At 43.4% G+C, this 20,833-nt stretch overlaps 2 protein-coding genes across 7 annotated transcripts in view; one reads left to right on the top strand and one right to left on the bottom strand.

Annotated features, from left to right (window-relative positions):
* The window catches only part of MELK (maternal embryonic leucine zipper kinase), an 88,773-nt gene extending 87,131 nt beyond the window's left edge, over nt 1-1,642 (bottom strand). For 3 of the 6 annotated variants that reach the window (XM_006729116.3, XM_081803171.1, XM_081803170.1), the window contains exon 1: nt 1,502-1,636. The gene's annotated coding sequence lies outside the window, so the exon portion shown is untranslated. Of the gene's footprint in view, nt 1-1,323; nt 1,458-1,501 lie in introns of those variants that run through there. The other 3 variants (XM_081803172.1, XM_081803169.1, XM_081803168.1) reach the window with 3 other exon arrangements.
* GNE (glucosamine (UDP-N-acetyl)-2-epimerase/N-acetylmannosamine kinase) overlaps nt 1-20,833 on the top strand; it is a 326,114-nt gene that overhangs the window by 121,922 nt on the left and 183,359 nt on the right. The gene's annotated exons all lie outside the window — the stretch shown is intronic.

Here is a 20,833-nt window from a genome sequence, read left to right as displayed (position 1 = left end):
TCTCTTTCTTCCTTTTTCTTTATCTACCCCCTGCCCCCTCAAATTATACCATGTTTTTGGATGGGTAATACAAATGTGGGCCTCAATTATACCTACTGAATCCAGGGAATGTCATTTTTGCTACTGTAGAAGGAAACTGGTGTTTGCATTGCAAACTGCTATAATGGCAGCAGAGTTTACTTGGTTTTTAAATTTTGTAGAGCTGGTCTAAATATTCTTAAGTGCCCTGTTTATCCTCTAGAGTTTAGAAATATAGAGTATAGGAAGAATGGGACTGGAGTAACCCAACTTTGTAGCTGCTTAAAGGAGGTATATGATCAATGTGGAAGGCAGCCTCTCAACTGTGGATAATGAAAAAGAAAACTAGACCCCAATCAGATACCTGAATGTCCTTCTCAGTGTGACTAAACAGAATTGTGGGCATGTACATCTGGGATCTTGAATTTCTCTGAGGCAACAAGGAAGTGCTTAGATAATGGAAGATTTATCATTAAATTTTATAGAAGAGCAACAAATTGGGGGCAATTTCTTACTAATGGTATTAGCTGGGCTATGCTATTACCTGCTGGGTAATACATTTACCTCACCTATGAGCTTGGTTAAGATACTGACGTCCAGGATATTTCAAATAAGAAGTAGAATACAGAATAGCTTATAAGGTGGCCTTGTAATTGATACATTTAATTAACAGCCTCTCCTGCTCCTTTGCAGAGGATGCTGGGAGAACCAACGAAGAGGCATTCATTCCTAAAGGCGTTAAGAGACTCATCTGCCCATCTGGTTGGTCCACAGTAGATACGTAAGAAAGTCAGATCCGCTGGTGAAAGAAGCCCATGATGGTGCAGTAGAGGAGTTTCCGATTTCTCCCAAACAACATAGTAAACAGAAACCATATTATGAACAAAAAAGTTAAGGAACACTGGCTTCTAAGCAAAACTCCAGGTACCTCTGAAACCCGCCGCCACTTTCCCCCATTCCACTACCAAAGGTGAGGCTCAAGAACAATTACTCAGGCTAGCTGCTACAAGTCTGATCGCTTTCTTGGGATGCTCTCCTTTGGGAGTTTCTCTTTTTCCCACCAGTTTCTTGGTGGTGCTGCTTCTTTTACTGCTTTGGCAGGCTGGGTATATCCCTTTTAGTGTGAGCCTCTTAAGCCACTACTTTAGGAAGGTGAAGGAAGAGGAAGGATTTGGACTCTGAAAAGGGAGTGGTTAACACATAACGTGCAATGGGAATTCACACCTCTCGCAGCCTACTTAGCCTACGCTTTGCCTGCCCCTCACCAATAACCCTGAGGTAGGTACGATCATTATCCTCACTTACAGAGGAGAAAACCGGAGGTCGGAAAGCCTGACTATGTCATCCGAGAAGTGGGCTCACAAGGTGGGGCTCCGGGTAAATTCTCCAGTCTCCTGCGAGCCAGGAGCAAGCTGGGCTCACGCCGCCGGTGCCCCGCGCGGCGCACAGCCCGGACCCCGGTCCTACGGGGGGAGACACTAACCTGAGGAGCGGAGGGCCGGGCGGGGCGGGGCCGGGTAGAAGAACACTGGAGCCGGCCAGCCGTCCCGAGCGAAGCAGTGAGCGTCCAAAGCCCCGAGGAAGCTTTGGAATCGTCGGCTTCTGGCCGCTTCCGCCCGCCAAGGAAATCAAACCTCCCGGGCCGGAAGGGGCGGGGCGCTGCGGGGGCGCGCGCGGCGCCGGTCTGGGTGAGGCGGGGGCGCGCGGCTGCGTTCGGACCCGCAGCAGGAAGGGCCGGACAGGGAAGGGGCGCGCAGAGTGGTCCTGCGGCTGCCAGGGCCGGTGACGTAAGTCCTTAGTCTTCTGTCTGGGTATGCCGTCACCCGAGGGCATGTGAAGGTTCTCCAGGGGGCATGGACGTACAAAGTTTCCACATAATTCAGCCTTCTTACGCCCCGCTTCCTAAAATTGATCTGCAGAGAAGTTGCTAATCTTCACGGTTCTCATTTTGTCCTCTCCTTGCCCAGTGGCCCTTCTCTCACCCATCAAATACAAGTATACCTCTCCTCTCGCCAAATCTTACTAAAATGTGCTGCCACCTGGAATAAAACCCCCAGGGGCCAAATCAATTGTCCATTAGGTAACTCAAGGTACCATAAACATCAACCCGGCCTCACAGTGGAAGTCTTTCTAATACAGTTCACTGATCATTATGTGATTTTCATCTCTGTATGAATTACAATTGTAACGGTAACTCTATCTGGAAGAAAAAATAAAAAATTATGGCCACAGGAAAGAAAACATTAAGTATAAATTTGCATATGTATTTTTAAAATAGACATTACTTTTTGGGGCACCTAGGTCTCAGTCAGTTCAATGTGGGAAACAAAGGCAGAAGAGAAATTATTAAATTTCCTTACTACCTACAGCCCATTGACAAGTCCTTGAAACAGGCAGAGTGACATTCCTCTAGGGACTCAACTGCCTCAATGTTAATATTTTGCTAAGGGCAAAAGGCAATCCTAGTCTGACCGCTTCCCCCCCCCCATCCTGTAAATCTACTTTAATGTATAAAACTTCCTTTGGAAACTTCCTTTATCTCTAAACCCCCCAAGATATGTGTTGGTAATCAACCCCCAAGCATATGGCCCACCGATATACATCTGAAGGGTCTCATGACTAAGGTTTTATTAGACAGCAATAAATGACAATAGCTAGCCCCCTCAAGGTCCTGGAAACCTTGCTTTCAAAATTCCTTAGAGACTTATGCTATCCCTAACCCCCTCCCAACTTGAGAGTATATAATGGGCCACTCCTCATGACCTCAGTGCAGCTCTTCCTGCCCACGGGTCCTGTCCCCAGGCTTTAATAAAACCACCTTTTTGCACCAAAGACGTCTAAAGAATTCTTTCTTGGCCGTTGGCTTCGAAGCCTAATGTCATCTTTCCTACATCAAGTTAAGCAGCGGACTCTTGATTTCTGCTCAGCTCATGATCTCAGGGTTATGAGATGGAGCCCCCAGTCGGGCTCCACCTTGGGCTTCTCTCTCTCCCTCTCCCTCTGCCCCTCCCCCACCAGCTCACAGGCTCTCTCTCCCTCAAAAAATAAAATAAAAGAGACATTACTTTTTGTAGAGCAGTTTTAGGTTCACAGCAAATTTAATGGTAAGGTACAGAGATATCCCCTAAAAATTCTGCCCCCACACATGCATAGCCACCCCCATTATCAATATGCCTCACCCAATCACCAAAGTGGTACATATGTTACAACTGATGAACCTACATTGACATATTATCACTCAAAGACCATAGTTCACATCAGGGTTCCCTCTTGGTGTGTACATTTTATGGGTTTAGACAAATGTATAATGACATGTATCCACTATTATAGTCCATACAGAGTAGTTTTGCTGCCCTAAAAATTCTCTGCTCTGCTCTACCTACCCATGAAGCAGTATAGTTATATATAATATATATATATACTTTTTTTTTACTGCAATGAAGTACAATAGGGTTCTAGATAAAAGATTTTCAAGCAGAAAAAATTACATTAAGATAACATTCTGTGGAATGGAAATATGAATCAGGAGAAAAAAAAGGAGAAATGAGCAAGTGTTAAAAAAGAAGCTGTGTATTTTTGTTTGTGTATTTTTTTTAAGATTTTATTTATTTATTCATCAGAGAGAGAGCATAAGCAGGGGGAATGGCAGGCAGAGGGAGAAGCAGGCTCCCAGCTGAGCAAGAAGCCCAATGCAGGACTCGATCCCAGGACCCTGGAACCATGACCCAAGCCAAAGGCAGACACTTAACCTACTGAGCCACCCAGGTGCCCCTGTTTATGCATTTTTTTTTTTTTAATGGCTGATGGTGGATATCAAATCACCCAGTATTTCCAGTCCATTGGATAACTTTAAAGGAGTGATGTTACAGCTTTATTCTAAGATGTATACAATAATCCAGCTTTTTAAAGAAATATTTACAATAATCCAAAAATTATATTCTTTGACCATTCAGGATTATGTGAAAATTTAGATGTCTACTTTTTCAAAATTATTTTGAGTATACATATTTAAAAGAGTTTGAATTTAGGATAGTAATTATGCCACAAGGCAAAACAGTCCAGTGCAAGGAGGCAGGGCTCTGAGTTGTGAGGCCTGAAAGAAGTGCCGGATCCAAACCAAAAAATAATAATAATAAATAAAAATAAAAACTTCTCAGTTACAAGAAAGGAGAAGGAGAAGAAGAAGAAAAGAAGAGGAAGAAGAAGAAGAAGAAGAAGAAGGAGAAGAAGAAGAAGAAGAAGAAGAAAGAAGGAGAAGGAGAAGAGCCTGATCCTCTGCAGGCCTATTTCTTCACATGGATAATAAGGAGATTGGATTATGTTTGTGCTGCTCCCTGTTTCATGAGTCACTAACTGGGTGGGTCTGGCCATTTGGGATATAACATGTCTACCAAAAATTATACCATTAGCAGCAATAATAAGACCCACTATGACTTTTTGAGCAGTTAATGTGCACTTATATGTATCATCTCTATAACCAAATGCCTGACCCTCTCACGTAGGGTAATGTGTGCTATTCATTCTTCCATCAGTCACCAGTGCCTACCCTATCCCAGACCCTGTTCAGGGCAATGCCAGAGAAAGGAGAAAAAGAGATATGGCTTCGGCCCAAGGAAGCTCACAGACAGAAGAGCCAGATTCAGATTCATAAACAACCAACTCTAATAAAGGGCCAAACAAAAGTACTAAATACAAGTGCACACAACCATGCTGATTAGAGCTCAAAGAGGAGAGCAATCATTTCTGACCAGGGGATTGAAGTATTTCATATTGGAGTTGGGCCTTGGGGGGAAAAAAAAAGAAAAGAAAAGCATTCTGCAGACAGGGCAAGGTACATGTGCAGAAGCCCAGAGGCAAGAAAATATAAGTCTCTTCAGAGCAAGGCATGTTGGGTTGAGCCACAAGGAGACAGGGGGTGTGGCAAGAAAGGAAGAGCAGGTAAGTGGAGACCCACCTCCTCAGGCCTTGTGTGCCCGGCTAGAATTGGGTGGGGTGCTGACCAGGAGAGGGGGATGAGCAGATGTATCTTTCAGAGAAAGACCCACCCTGCCAGCATAGGAGTATCTGGGCTCGGCAAGGCAGGGTAAGAACTGTGCTTCTCTGGTGGTAGAATGGATGCTCGGATGTCAGCACTATATGTAGCTAAGTCATCAGTGGAGATGGGAAGCAAAGTCTTCAGTCCATTCACAGCAATGCTGCTTCCCTTACTAAGCCCAGGTTATAAGCCATGTCTTGATTCCTATATACAATCCAAGAGAAATTGGGGAGCCATACAAAATTAAGTTTTTGGCCATAGTCCTGCTAGAAAAGGGGATAACTCTAAAAAAAAAAAAATCCTATTAAAAATACTTCACAGGCGCCTGGTAGCTCAGTCAGTTAAGCGTTGGGCTCTTGGTTTCAGCTCAGGTAATGATCTCATGGGTCCTGAGATAAAGCCCCATGTCGGACTCTGTACCCAGCGTAGAGTCTGCTTGGGATTCTCAATCTCCCTCTCAAAATAAATAAATAAATCTTTATTTTTTTATTCTTTTTTAAAGATTTTATTTATTTATTTGACAGAGACAGACACAGCAAAAGAGGGAACACAAGCAGAGGGAGTGGGAGAGGGAGAAGCAGGTTTCCCGCGGAGCAAGGAGCCAGATGCAGGACTCGATCATGACCTGAGCCGAAGGCAGACGCTTAACGACTGAGCCACTCGGGTGCCCCAATAAATAAATCTTTAAAAAAATACTTCAGAAATTTGAATTTGAAAACTACCTTAGAAATTTGTTAAATTTCCTAATTTTGATCATTGAACCTGTAGTTATGTAAGAGAGTGTCCTTGTTCTGGGGAAAACAGAGAGAGGGAGAGAGAATGATGATGATGATGATGACAGTGACAATGATGATAGGGCAAAATGTGGAATTAGTGAATCTGAGTAAAAGATATGTGAGAGTTCCTTGTTCTGTTCTATTCTTGCAACTTTCCAATAACTTTGAAATTGTATCAAAATAAAAAGTAAACAAAAAATGTCAGGAATACATTTCTTATTTTTTAAGATTTATTTACTTATTTTAGAGGGGGGTAGGGGCAGAGGGAGACAGAATCTCAAGCCGACTTGCACTAAGTGGGGAGCTCATCATGGGGCTCAATCTCATGACCCTGAGGTCAGGGCCCAAGGTGAAACCAAGAGTCAGACGCTTACTTGAGTGTGCCACCCAGGTGCCTCAGGAATACATTTCTTAATTCTGTTTACCCTTAGCACCTACCACAGAATCTTAACATCACTATAAACAATGGTTTATCTCTTAAGTTTCCATTCTCTGCTAGTCACTGTATTAGGGGCTGTAGATACATTATTTCTAATCCTGCAGAGCAGATATTCCTATTCCCATTTTATAGATGAGGAAACTGAGGCTCAAGAAGTTTAGTTACCCGGTAAGAAGCAGAGCCAGGGATCCGAAGCTCAGGCTTTTTCAGCTGTAGTTCTGTTAATGTTTGCTGAACTGAACATGAGAGAAGTTTGAACAGTTGAAGTTTAAGGTACATACAAATTTAAGAGACTTTATGAATTAATAAGAATGATAATGAACACTCTGATCAAAAAGAGTACCCTCATCAATAGGCAAAGGCTAAATATTACGCATTAGAATACTATGCAACCAATTTTTCAAAAAAAGTAGATAAATATACTGCCATTAGGGTTTCCAAGTAAAAAAAATCAACATAGGGACATATTTATACTAAAAAATTATCCAGTATTTATCCAAGATTCAAATTTCACTGGGCATCTTATATTTTTAATTGCTGTAGCTGGCAAACTTAAATGCCATGGAAGGATGTCTGCTTTTTAGGTGAAAAAATAAGCTACTTATATAGATAAATAGTACAGCCCCATTTTTATTTAGAAAAATGTATAAGTATAGGAAAATGTCTGGAAGGATATATTGTAGGATATAATGTATAAGTATAGGAAAATGTCTGGAAGAATATGTTGTAGTGTTAAAATTCCCTCTAGAAAATGGAATTAGGTTATGGAGAGGAGACTCTTAGTTTTTACTTTCTATGCTACTATATTGCATGGATTTTTAATTGAAATTTTTATTGAGATAATTATAGATTCACATGCAGTAGTAATAAGAGATAATGCAGAGAGATCCCTTATATGCTTTGTTCAGTTTCCCTCTAAATAAGGAAAAAACCTCTTTTTTTCCCTCTTCTTTTTACTACTCACACTAAACACTCTGACACCAGCTTAATGTTCACAATTCAAATCAATTCTGACACTATCTACCTAGAGTTAGCATTAGACAACACATTAGACACACTAAGGGTTCGGTCCACAAAACTGCACCCACTTCAGATGCCCATCTGGAGTCCGGGCCTCCTGCGCTTCAGACCAACCAGCTATAAATCAGGGGTTCCCATGACCCCCTCCTTGGGTTTGATAATTTGTTAGAGCAGCACACAGAACTCAGGAAAACAGTTTACTTACTACATTACTGGTTTATTCTAAACGGATACAACTCAGGAACAACCAAACTGAAGAGATGCATAGGGCAAGGTATGTGGAAAGGAGCTCAGAACTTCCATGCCCTCTCCAGGCGAGTCACCCTCCCAGCACTTCGATGTGTTCAGTGACCTGGAAGCTCTCTGAATGCTTGGCTTAGGGTTTTCTATGGGGGCTTCACTATGTGGGTATGATTGATTAAATCACCAGCCACTGATCATTAACTTCCAGCCTCTTGGCCCTCCCTGGAGGTTGGGGGATGGGGCTAAAAGTTCCAATTCTCTAATCACAATGTTGGTTCCTCTGGCAAAAACCAACCCCTCCATCCTTAGGGGCTTTCCAAGAGACTCCAGCCAATAGTCATCTCATTAACATATAGAAATACACTTATTGCTTCAGAGATTCCAAGGGTTTTAGGAGCTGTGTGTCAGGAAAGGGGGAGGGGGGAAGGCAGACAGCAAATATATATTTCTTACTATGCCATATCCCCAATGATAACATTTTGTAAAACAGATTCATCCAAGGTGTTGCATGTATCAATGGTGTATTCCTTTTTATTGCTGAATAGCATTCCATGGTGTGTGTGTGTGTGTGTGTGTGTGCATATGTGTGTGTGTATATATACATTCACATGCTGAAAGACATCTGGGATGATTCTGGTTTGGAGCTATTACAAATAAAGCTGTTATGAACATTTGTGTGAGGGTTATTGCATGCATTTTTAAATGAATTTTTAGATCTAAAAATAATAGACTATATAAAAATGTTAAAACATCAACATGACAAAAAAAAAAAACCACGCAAATAAATTGAAAAGCCAGCCACAAACTGGGAATTATTTACAACTTATTCATAGACAAAATAAACTGGTAGCCAAGATTACCTCTGGGGGAACTGACTGGCTAGAGGAAAGAAGAGGAAAGAAAACTTCTTTTTCACCACTTTGGCTTTGTACTGATAAACGTCATTGGTGCATCAGGACCCACAGCAGGGTGAGGTCCACGTCACAAATCTAAGCCTAAACTGGCCTGCACTTACAGGAAACACCTGTCATGGAAACCTATCTCCTACACCGACCCCAGTCCTCCAGTTCAGCTTTAGCTAGCTCACCTTACCCGAGAAAACGGGTCCTGTTAGCCCTATGAGGAAATCCCCAGCCTCCTAGCCAATCATGCCCTGTTTGAGCATTGCTGCTTCTAATGCTCTATAAAACTCCTTCTTACCCCAAATCCCACGGGAAGAGTGCTTCGCCGCTGGTGAGGCACAGTACTCCCCCCAATCCATGGATTGTTTTCCTTTGCACAAAGAACATCAAGCTTGTTACTAAACTGTCTTAGTTTTGTCATATGACAGTACCTTTTGAATTTTATACCAAACTTGTCTATTACCTTTTCAAAGCTGAATTGCTTTTTAAAGTAATATGTGCATTTTAAAAATCTTTTGCAACAGACATAATTACTTCAAATAAAAAAAAAATTACAAAATGATTTTCTGGATGAAACAAATAAGCTATATGCTGTGATTTCAGAACTACATAATCCTCTCCCAAAGGCCTGGGGACACGGGCAGGAGGTGTTTCCCTGATGAAATTAGTGCGAATGCACAAAAATATAAGAATCTTGACCACCCAAGGAGCTAATGTGCATGTTGCTCGGAAATAAAGATGTTTTCTGCAAGTCTTTACTGCGAGGGCAGAAACAATAATCCAGGAAACTAAACTGTAGGTGACAGAAGTGGGGAAGGAAAGGGACCTACATGGAGCAAAGAGAAAAAAAGGTCACCTTTTAAGAAATGGACTCCGTAGGGGAGCCTGGCTGGTTCAGTCCGTGGAGTATGCCACTTGTGATCATAGGGTCATGAGTTGGAGCCCCATGTTGGGTGTAGAGATTTAAAAAGAGAGAGAGAAATGGACACTGTATTCAGTCCCTATAGATGGATGATTTGTCACCAGGGGAGAGACTGGGCAGGGCAGCAAGGAGAATTCTCCAAGTCTGAGCCCTTTCAGAGCTAGCAGGAGGGGACTGAGCCACAGCAGCATCCAGGCACCCTGCCTCACTGGAAGCTTGCATCCTCTAAGCAGCCTTCTGGGAGCGGAGGGTGGCCAGTTCCCGAAGATTTGTTGTCCTCATGTGAATGAATCCACAAGTTCTGGCTTTTCCCTAGTAGTCTTCTTGGAGTTTAGTGACTGCGGTGAGCACCCCGAAACCGGGATCTTCTGAGTGTGTGAAGACTGAGCTCTCGTTCCCAGGAGAATGCACCCTTGGCCTCTGTGATCATGCAGCCTTACGCACACACTTCCAGTAGTCCGCTGAACCCCAAGGCTCACAGCCAGCTGCTCAAATGTTGCTGGGAGACTCTGGAATACTGGAGGCCAGAGACCATGTCTGGGAGCCTGCTCCCAGCCTGGCACACAATAGGAATTCAATAAACTTTCTTTTTGAAATGTAAGATGCTTGTGTGTGTGTGTGTGTCTGTGTGTCTGTGTGTGCAAGCTTAGCTTGATTTTGAGTTTGAATTCACATTCTGCCAAAGGAGCAGAAACTTAATCTCAGGCTTTTGGAGTCCACCCCACAATTTCTCTTCCATCTCATTAAGATGATGGAGGTGAGCACCTGACCCTTCCTTGGTCATGCCAGTGACCATCACCATTTCTCTCATTCCTGACAGCCAAGACCCTTCTGGCCTGGAAGCTCTCTTCCCTTTCCTGCCATCTGAGACTGTGGGAATCAGACTCCTTCTCTGGAGTAAAAGAATCCCCAAGCTTCAACTTTGCCTCATGAGGCTCTGTCAAGAAGGCAGGACTTGTCCCTCCACACACCACCAAGGTCTCTATCCCCATTACTTCCCCTTTGTTTTTTCTTTCTCCCAGCTGCAGGGAAACCTCTTCTTTGTTTGAGGGTGGGGTTTGGGAAGCCCTAGTCTCTCTCAGAGAGATTTTTTCTATTCTTGGAGTCTTCTCTATTTATGGAAGGGCATATATTTTTGGACACCAGAGCAAGAGAGACTCCTTTGATTTTCTTTCATCTCTATCACATCCCTTTCCTAGGGACATAGAAGACCAAAAAGGCAGCCCCTTGAATGGAGGAGGGGTAGGGCAGTAAATTGAGAGGAAGGTGATAAAGCACATGGTGAAAGGAATACCGTTAAACATCTCAAAAAATCAGGAAACAAACTGAGGGTTGCTGAAGTGGTGGGGGGTGGGAGGGATGGGGTGGCTGGGTGATAGACACTGGGGAGGGTATGTGCTATGGTGAGCGCTGTGAATTGTGCAAGACTGTTGAATCACAGACCTGTACCCCTGAAGCAAATAATATATGATAATTTTTTAAAAATCTCAAAAAACTGTATTCCAGCACACACAACAGCTCACTACATTTTTAATGACACGTGAGTGAATGAGTATTCACACCTGCCAAGGGAAAAGTTACCTTGCATTGTGTCCCGGCTTCAACCCAGGCGACATACTGTGTGTGCCTGAGAGCCATGACTATCAGAAGATGTCATCTGGAGGGTCATCTACAGTAACCGAGCCCACAGATCACCCTCCTTGGGTACAAATAAATCTTGAAACAGCTTTCATTCCCAGTTCAGAAGCTATGCATGCTGGCCAGGATTCCCAGAATCCCTGAAGCTGGGTTGGGAGATGGAAATCCCAACCTGTTCCCTCTGAGGGGAGTTTCCAAGTTAAGGAGAGCCAGCAGGTCCGAGAGCAGAACGTTTTAGGTCAGAATACTGGGAACAGGTGGACTGCTGATCAGGCAGCTTTGGGCCTGGCTGCTCCGCCTCTGTTGTGCACTCAGTCCCCTTGCCTCCTGTGACAGCTGCTGGAGACCCCTCCTTGCTGTGAGGTCCTCATAGCAGAGCTTCCTTGGCTCTGCCTCCCCATGGCAGGGCCAGCAGAGGACTCTGTGTAGAACTGAACTGAAGGACAAACAGGAGGATTTAAGCTAAGAAAGGGGCATGTGCACCATAAGAAGGCTCCCTGGCAGTTCTCTAAAATCTCCAGCCCCATGGCCAAAGGTATCACCCTGTCTTTAAGAAGGGCATTGTAGAGTGCTCAGGGGATTGCAGTGAGGTCACATAGCTTCAGCCCCCAAGGCTGAGAGGGGCCTGTACCAGCCCTGGAGCCTTTGGAACCAGGGCCTGGAGTCCAAGGCTCTCCACTGAGCAGACGTCTACCAAACACTTGCTGTGTGTGGAGACAGAGATAAAAGTGATGCCACCCAACAAACATTTAATGGGCTCCCTCAAGTCCCTGCTTTCACAAAGCTTACCTTCTAGGAAGAGAGACAGAGAACAAACAAACATATAAGTGGTTTCATTTCAGAACGTGACACTTGCTGGTTAAGAAAGCTACGCAGGGACAGGGAATGGAAAGTGACGTGGAGAGAGTCGCTGTTGCAGATAAGGGTCTGAGGAGGTCCCTCTGAGGAGATGACAGGAGAGCAGAGGTCTGCAGGATGAAAAATAGCCACGTGAAGGTAGAAAAAGAAACATTCCACACAGAGGGAGCAGCAGATACAGGTTCTTGGTGTGTTCAGAGAAGGTCTGCATGGCCGGCGCGGCGAGAACAGGAGGAGGAAGGCGGGTGGTCACGTGGGAGAGGCGCCGGCGCTGCCACAGAGGGCAGAGCGCCCTGCTGCCCATGGAGGCACCTCAGATTTCATTCCGGGTGTGAGGTGAGGTCAACAGATGAACAGAGGGGTGACATGACCTGACTTACATTTTTAAAAGGCCAGAAGGCAGCTGTGTGGAGAACTGACTGGAAGGGAGAAGAGTTTAAGTAGTAAGACCTGTCAAGAAAGCTATTGCTGTCACAGGAGATGACAGTGGCTTGGGTGTGGGTGGCAGTGATGAATGGTGAAAAGCTGTCAGGATCCTGGATATATTCCAAAGGCAGACCCCACAGGACTTGCTGATGGAGTGGATCTTGGGGAGTAAGGAGAGGAGTCAAGAATGACTCTAGGGGGCGCCTGGGTGGCTCAGTCGTTAAGCGTCTGCCTTCAGCTCAGGTCGTGATCCTAGAGTCCTGGGATCGAGCCCCGCATCTGGCTCCCTGCTCCGCGGGAAGCCTGCTTCTCCCTCTCCCACTCCCCCTGCTTGTGTTCCCTCTTTCACTGTGTCTCTCTCTGTCAAATAAATAAAATCTTAAAAAAAAAAAAAGAATGACTCTACGGTTTTGAGCTGGGCACGTGGGTGAATGGTGATGCCATCAGCTAAGTGGTAGGTAGTATACGGGGTGGGTGGGAGGACGTCTAGAATCAGGAATTTATTTTGCAGTGATAGGAAGGCAATTAGATATGTGGTTCTGGAGCTCTGGGGTAGGTTGGGACAAAGGTAGACTGGGCAGTCATCTGTGCAGAGGTGGCATTTGAGCTCCAGGACTAGATGAGATAAATAGGAAGAGAGTAGAGACAGAGAAGAGGTTTGTGAATTCAATGCTGGAACATGCCACCAAAATGTGGTCAGGAAGAGAAGGAGTGGCTGAGAAGGTACAAAAGCCAACCATGTCTGAAGGGAAGCCTGGGAAGAAAGTGCTTCAAGGAGCGTGTCAGAAGCAGCTCTTGCACAATCAGACATACAACTACAGAGAACGACCTGATGGTTGCCAGAGGGGAAGGGGGTGGGGGGTGGGCAAAAAGGAGGAAGAGGAGTGGGAAATAAGGGCTGCCATTTATGGAATGAAGAAGTCACAGGATAAAAGGCACAGCTTAGGGAATACAGTCAATGATGTTGTAATAGCCTCCTATGGTGAGAGATGGTAGCCATGCCTGTGGGGAGCGCAGCATCACACATAAGCTTATCCAATCACTATGCTGTATGCTGTACCCCAAAACTAACGTAACATTGTGTGTCAACTATATTCAAATAAAATTTTTTATCTTTAAAGCTGCTATTAAGATGAGAACTGAGAGTTAACCACTGGCTAGGAAAAGTGGAAACTGGTAACTTTTCAGTGAAATGCTGAGGTGCCTGCCTCACTGAAGTGGACTGAGGAGAAAATGAGAGGCAAGGAAGTGAATGAAGAGCATGAGGGAATCCCCATGAGACAGCCAGCACCCTGAGCCCAGCTGGGCTTTATTTTTGCTATTTCTTTGGGTTTTGTTTTTTTAAGTAGGCTTCATGCCCAGTGTGGAGCCCAGTGCAGAGCTTGAACTCACAACCCTGAGATCAAGACCTGAGCTGAGAATAAGAATAAGAATAAATTGACTGAGCCACCCAGGCACCCCCTCAGCTGGGATTTTTTTTTTTTTTTTTTGAGATGTCTTAATGAAGGTATTATTGACTTGGGTAGGTGGAGGAAGGGGACTAACAGGGAAGTCGAGACTCCCAGGGAAAAGAATGGTGGGAAGTTGTTAACACCCTGAGGCCTGAGGGGCGTCCTGAGGGGTGAGAGGCGAAAACTGTATTAGCTGTTGCTAGGTGAGAAGCTTTTGAAGAGGGCCACCTGGAGCCAAAGTTGTAGCTGCTGAGAGAAGTAGCCATTCAGAAACACTGCAAAGTAGGGTGGAAACACAAAGAATAAGTTGGGCTGAACTCAGTTGGAAGCTGTTGGAAGGCACTGGGTCAGACAGCCACAGAAACCAGTTTCCCAGAACAGAGATGGATAGAGAATGGTTTGGGGCGTGAAAGGGAGCAGGACAAACAAACAAAAATCAGCACAGCTGTAAGCTGGGGGCGGGGGGGGCAGCAAGTACAGGCAACTCCAAAATAGACAAACAGGGAAGGTAGCAAGGCACAGATATGATCAGGAGAACGTCAAATCTCAGCCTCACCATTGTTTTACCATGGACACAATGATTTCATATTCTCGGGTATTGTGAGAATTAAATGAGATCACGGATATAAGGTTCCTGGACTCAATAAATTGTAGCTATTATCAGTTACCATAAAAGCACTATAAAGACACAGCATTCGTTTATTTTAAAAGTAGCTTTTAAGTATCATGTTTAAGAACTGTGGTAATTTGGGTGCCTGGGTGGCTCAGTTGGTTAAGCGACTGCCTTCGGCTCAGGTCATGATCTGGAGTCCCGGGATCGAGTCCCACGTCGGGCTCCCTGCTCAGCAGGGAGTCTGCCTCTCTCTCTGACCCTCCCCCCTCTCATGCTCTCTATCTCATTCTCTCTCTCAAATAAATAAATAAAATCTTTAAAAAAAAAAAAAAAGAACTGTGGTAGTTTAATAAACTTTCAATGAGGAGAACAAGTCCAGCCTTCTGGCCCCATACAAGTCCAGCCTTCTGGCACCGTGCAGAAAAGTGTTTCTCGTTTTACTGCTTGACCCTGTGGCTATGCGAGCTGTTACCACCTGGTGGCAGCATAACCCAATCATGGATTCCATTGTTTGGAGGGACAACTTCATTTAAAAAAAAAAAAAAGACTATGGGTGGAAAGGAGCAGACATTCTGTACCTCCTAAGGAAATGCACAGCACCACCCATGAAGGAGCCTTGCCAAAAAAATCAAACCTGAATCTGATTAAGGTTCTGGATCCAACTACCAATTTGCAGAAAATACAGGAAGAGACATTAAACAACTTCATGAGGTTGTGGGTGGCAAGTGAGAGTATGGAAATCTCTACCAGACAAACACCTCAGCTTCTTTAAAAAAAAAAAAAAGCGGGGGGGTGCCTGGGTGGCTCACTTGGTTAAGCATGTGCCTTCAACCCAGGTCATGATCCCAGGGTTCTGGGATTGAGCCCCACGTCAGGCTCCCTGCTCGTGGGGAGCCTGCTTCTCTCTCTCCCTCTGCCCCCCACTCGTGCTTGCTCTCTCTCTCTAGTGCTCTCTCTCTCTCAAATAAATAAAATCTTTTATTTTTTTTTAAAGATTTTATTTATTTATTATTTATTTATTATTGAGTGAGAGAGGGAACACAGCAGGGGCGGTGGGAGAGTCAAATTAACATATCACAATAAAAAAGCATTGATGGGACAATAGGGGAAATGTGAATGCTATCTGGATATGGATGCTATTTAAAAATCAGTCAGAGGGTGATCCAAGATGGCAGAGGAGTAGGAGACCTAAATTTTGTCTGGTCCCAGGAATTCAGCTAGATAGCTATCAAACCACTCTGAACACCTACAAACTCAACAGGAGGTTGAAGAAAAGAATAGCAGCAACTCTATGAACAGAAAAGCCACTTCAAGGTAGGACGTGTGGAGAAGTGAATCTGAGGCGATATATGGACAAATAGATGGGGGGGCATGGAAAGCCTCCCTCAGCCACTTACCAACAAGTGATAGAGCAGAGGAGCATGAAATCGGAACTTTTAGAAGTCAGCTCTGGTGAGGGACGTTGCTCCAGTGGCTAAGCGGGGGGTGGAACCCTCGCGGGATAGTGTGGTCTCAGGGCCCTCGGGGTCACAGAAAGACCGGGGGTGCCTGAGTGTGGCAGAGCTCCCAGGTGTCGGAGTGGGGAAGCTGGCTGCAGAGAGGGAGCCGAGGAGCAGGCTCTCAGCTCGGGGTTGTCATAATCCGTGATCCGCAGCACAGTCGGGCCCCTGCTCCTCCAGCAGGGACCCAACAAGCGGCAGATCCGGGGAGACTCCCCTTCCTCCCCGGGAGGAGTGGCATGGGAGCGCACCGCAGGGATCTGCTGGGTTTGGAGACTCTAAACTGGGTCGTGTGTCAGAGATAGAAACGCTTGGTCACAGGCCGGGTGAGCAAGGAGTGCGACCAGAGACTGGGGAGACGGGAGTGATTGACTGCTTTTCTCTGAGGGCGCACTGAGCAGTGGGGCCCCAAGCTCTCAGCTCCTCTGGGGCCAGAGATTGGGAGGCCACCATTTTCACTCTCATCCTCTACACATCTGCGGAAAGCCTTCAGGGAACAAAAGCTACCGAGAGCTAGAGCAAACTGGAGCAGATGACATAGCCTGGCCCCCGGCAAGAGCGGGACAATTTCGCCTCAGGCAAAGACACTTGAGAATCACTGCAACAGGCCCCTCCCCCAGAAGATCAGCAACAACAGCCAAGACCAAGTTTACTGATCAATGAGAAAGGCAGAACGCCAGCACTAGGGGAATACAGCACATAGAATTCATGGCTTTTTCCCCATGATTCTTTAGTCTTTCAACTTTAATTTTTAAAATTTTCTTTCTTTTTTTCTTTTTCTTTTTCTCCCTTTTTTTGAATTTTTCTTCTTTCCTTTTTCAACCAACTTCTTATCAGTTCCTTTTTAAAAATCTTTTTAAATTTTCATTTCTACACTCATATTCTATCCCCTCATTGTATTTACCCTTGTTTTGTGTGTGTGTGTATATATATATACATATATATACAAAATATGTAAGTTTTTATTTCTTTAAAAATTTGGGATGCAGTTTCTTCTAACAGACCAAAACATACCCTAAATCTAGCATATGGCTCGGTTCTACTCACCTGCCTGATCACATTCTCTCTCTCTCTCTTTTTTTCTTTTAATTTTTCTTCTTTCTTTTTTCAACCAACTTCTTATCAATTCCTTTTTAAAAATCTTTTTTAATTTTAATTTTCACAGTCATATTCCATCCCTTCATTGTATTTAACCTTATTTTTTTTGTATATATATAAGTTTTTCTTTCTTTACAATTTTGGGAGGCAATTACTGCTAACAGACCAAAATACACTGTATTTTGTATATGGCTGTGTTCTATTCACCAGCCTGATCATATTCTTTTTTTTTTTTTTCTTTTCCCTCCAGTTTTGGGTCTCTTCTGATTTATTTAGTATACATTTCCCTGGGGTCTTTGTTACTCTTTTAGCATTTTGTTCTCTCATTCATCTATTCTTCTCTGGACAAAATGACAAAACAGGAAAACTCAAAAAAAAAAAAAAAGAACAAGAGGCAGTACCAACTGCCAGGGACCTAATCAATATGGACATTACGAAGATGTCAGAACTAAAGTTCAGAATGACGATTATAAAGATACTAGCTGGGCTTGAAAAAAGCATAGAAGACACTAGAGAATTGCTTTCTGGAGAAATAAAAGAACTAAAATCTAACCAAGTCGAAATCAAAAAGGCTATTAATGAGGTGCAATAAAAAATGGAGGCTCTAACTGCTAGGATAAATGAGGCAGAAGAGAGAATTGGTAATGTAGAAGACAAAATGATGAAAAATCAAGAAGCTGAGAAAAAGAGATAAACAACTACTGGATCACGAGAGGAGAATTCGAGAGATAAGTGATACCATAAAGTGAAATAATATTAGAATAATTGGGATCCCAGAAGAAGAAGAAAGAGAAAGAGGGGCAGAAGGTATATTGGAGCAAATTATAGCAGAGAACTTCCCTACTTTGGGGAAGGAAACAGGCATCAAAATCCAGGAGGCACAGAGAACACCCCTCAAAATCAATAAAAATAGGTCAACACCCCAACATCTAATAGTAAAACTTACAAATCTCAGAGAAAAAGAGAAAATCCTGAAAGCAGCTCGGGACAAGAGGTCTGTAACCTACAATGGTAGAAACATTAGACTGGCAGCGCAGACAAATCCACAGAGACCTGGCAGGCCAGAAAGGACTGGCATGATACATTCGGGGTACTAAATGAGAGAAATATGCAGCCAAGAATACTTTATCCAGCTAGGCTGTCATTGAAAATAGAAGGAGAGATAAAAAGCTTCCAGAACAAACAGAAACTAAAAGAATTTGCGATCACCAAACCAGCCCTACAAGAAATATTGAAAGGAGTCCTCTAAGCAAAGAGAGAGCCAAAAAATAACATAGACCAGAAAGGAACAGAGACAATATACAGTAATAGTCACCTTAGAGGCAATACAATGGCACTAAATTCATATCTTTCAATAGTTACCCTGAATGTAAATGGGCTAAATGCCCCAATCAAAAGACACAGGGTTTCAGATTGGATAAAAAAGCAAGACCCATTGATATGCTGTCTGCAAGAGACTCATTATAGACCCAAAGACACCTCCAGATTTGAAGTGAGGGGGTGGGAAACCATTTATCATGCTAAAGGACATCAAAAGATAGCTGGGGTGGCAATCCTTAAATAGGACAAATTAGATTTTAAACCAAAGACTATAATAAGAGATGAGGAAGGACACTATATCCTACTTAAAGGGGCTATCCAACAAGAAGATCTAACAGTTGTAAATATCTATGCCCCTAACATGGGAGCAGCTAATTATATAAGCCAATTAATAACGAAATCAAAGAAACGCCAACAATAATACAATAATAGTTGGGGACCTTAACACCCCCCTCACTGAAATGGACAGATCATCTAAGCAAAAGATCAACAAGGAAATAACGGATTTAAATGACACACTGGACCAGATGGACTTCACAGATATATTCAGAACATTCCATCCCAAAGCAACAGAATACATGTTCTTCTCTAGTGCACATGGAACATTCTCCAGAATAGATCACATCCTGGGTCACAAATCAGGTCTCAACCGGTACCAAAAGACTGGGATCATTCCCTGCATATTTTCAGACCACAATGCTTTGAAACTAGAACTCAATCACAAGAGGAAAGTTGGAAAGAACTCAAATACCTGGATGCTAAAGTGCATCCTACTAAAGAATGAATGGGTCAACCAGAAAATTAAAGAAGAATTTTAAAAATTCATGGAAACAAATGAAAATGAAAACACAACCGTTCAAAACCTATGGGATGCAGCAAAGGTGGTCCTAAGAGGGAAGTATGTAGCAATACAAGTCTTTCTCAAGAAACAAGCAAGGTCTCAAATACACACCCTAACCCTACACCTAAAGGAGCTGGAGAAAGAAGAGCAAATAAAGCCTAAACCCAGCAGGAGAAGAGAAATAATACAGATCAGAGCAAAAATTAATGAAATAGAAACCAAAAGAACAGTAGAACAGATCAATGAAACTAGGAGCTGGTTCTTTGAAAGATTTAATAAGATTGATAAGCCCCTGGCCAGACTTCCCAAAAAGAAAAGAGAAATAACCCAAATGAATAAAATCATGAATGAAAGAGGAGAGATCACTATCAACACTGAAGAAATACAAACAATTATAAGAACATATTATGAGCAACTATATGCCAACAAATTAGACAATCTGGAAGGATGCATTCCTAGAGATGTATAAACTACCAAAACTGAAAAAGGAAGAAATAGAAAACCCGAACAGACCCATAGCCAGCAAGGAAATTGAAGCAGTAATAAAAAATCTCCCAACGAACAAGAGCCCAGGACCAGATGGCTTCCCAGGGGTATTCTACCAAACATTTAAGAAGAATTGATACCTATTTTTCTGAAACTGTTCCAGAAAATTGAAATGGAAGGAAAACTTCCAAACTCATTTTATGAGGCCAGCATTACCTTGATCCCAAAACCAAAGACCCCATCAAAAAGGAGAATTACAGACCAATATCCCTGATGAACATGGATGTAAAAATTCTCACCAAAATACTGGCCAATAGGATCCAACAGTACATTAAAAGGATTATTCACCACGACAAGTGGGATTTATTCCTGGGCTACAAGTTTGGTTCAGCATCCACAAATCAATGTGATACACTACATTAAAAGAAAGGACAAGAACCATATGATTCTCTCAATAGATGCAGAAAAAGCATTTGACAAAGTACAGCATCGTTTTTTTTTTTTTAAGATTTTATTTATTTATTTATTTGACAGAGGGCGGGAAAGAGAGAGAGCACAAGCAGGAGGAGTGGCAGGCAGAGGCAGAGGGAGCCCGATGTGGGACTCAATCCCAGGACCCCAGGATCATGACCTGAGCCGAAGGCAGACACTTAACCAGCTGAGCCACCCAAGTGCCCCACAGCATCCTTTCTTGATTAAAACTTTTTACAGTGCATGGATAGAGGGTACATACCTCAATATCATAAAAACCATCTATGAAAAACCCACAGCAAATATCATTCTCAATGGGGAAAAACTGAGAACTTTCCCCCAAGGTTAGGAACACAGCAGGGATGTCCACTATCACCACTGCTATTCAACATAGTACTAGAAGTCCTAGCCTCAGCAATCAGACAACAAAAAGAAATAAAAGGCACCCGAACTGGGAAAGAAGAAGTCAAACTCTCACTCTTTGCAGATGATATGATACTTTATGTGGAAAACCCAAAAGACTCCACCCCAAAATTGCTAGAACTCATACAAGAATTCAGTAAAGTGGTAGGATATAAAATCAATGCACAGAAATCGGTTGTATTTCTATACACCAGCAATGAGACAGAAGAAAGAGAAATTAAGGAGTTGATCCCATTTACAATTGCACCAAAAACCATAAGATACCTAGGAATAAATCTAACCAAAGAGGCAAAAGATCTGTACCCAGAAAACTATAGAATACTCATGAAATAAATTGAGGAAGACACAAAGAAA

Source organism: Leptonychotes weddellii, chromosome 14 (assembly GCF_054177405.1).
Source record: "Leptonychotes weddellii isolate Sample4059 chromosome 14, ASM5417740v2, whole genome shotgun sequence".
Taxonomy (NCBI): Eukaryota; Metazoa; Chordata; class Mammalia; order Carnivora; family Phocidae; genus Leptonychotes; species Leptonychotes weddellii.
Note: the sequence above shows the minus strand (reverse complement) of the source record. Positions and strands in the feature narration are given on the sequence as shown.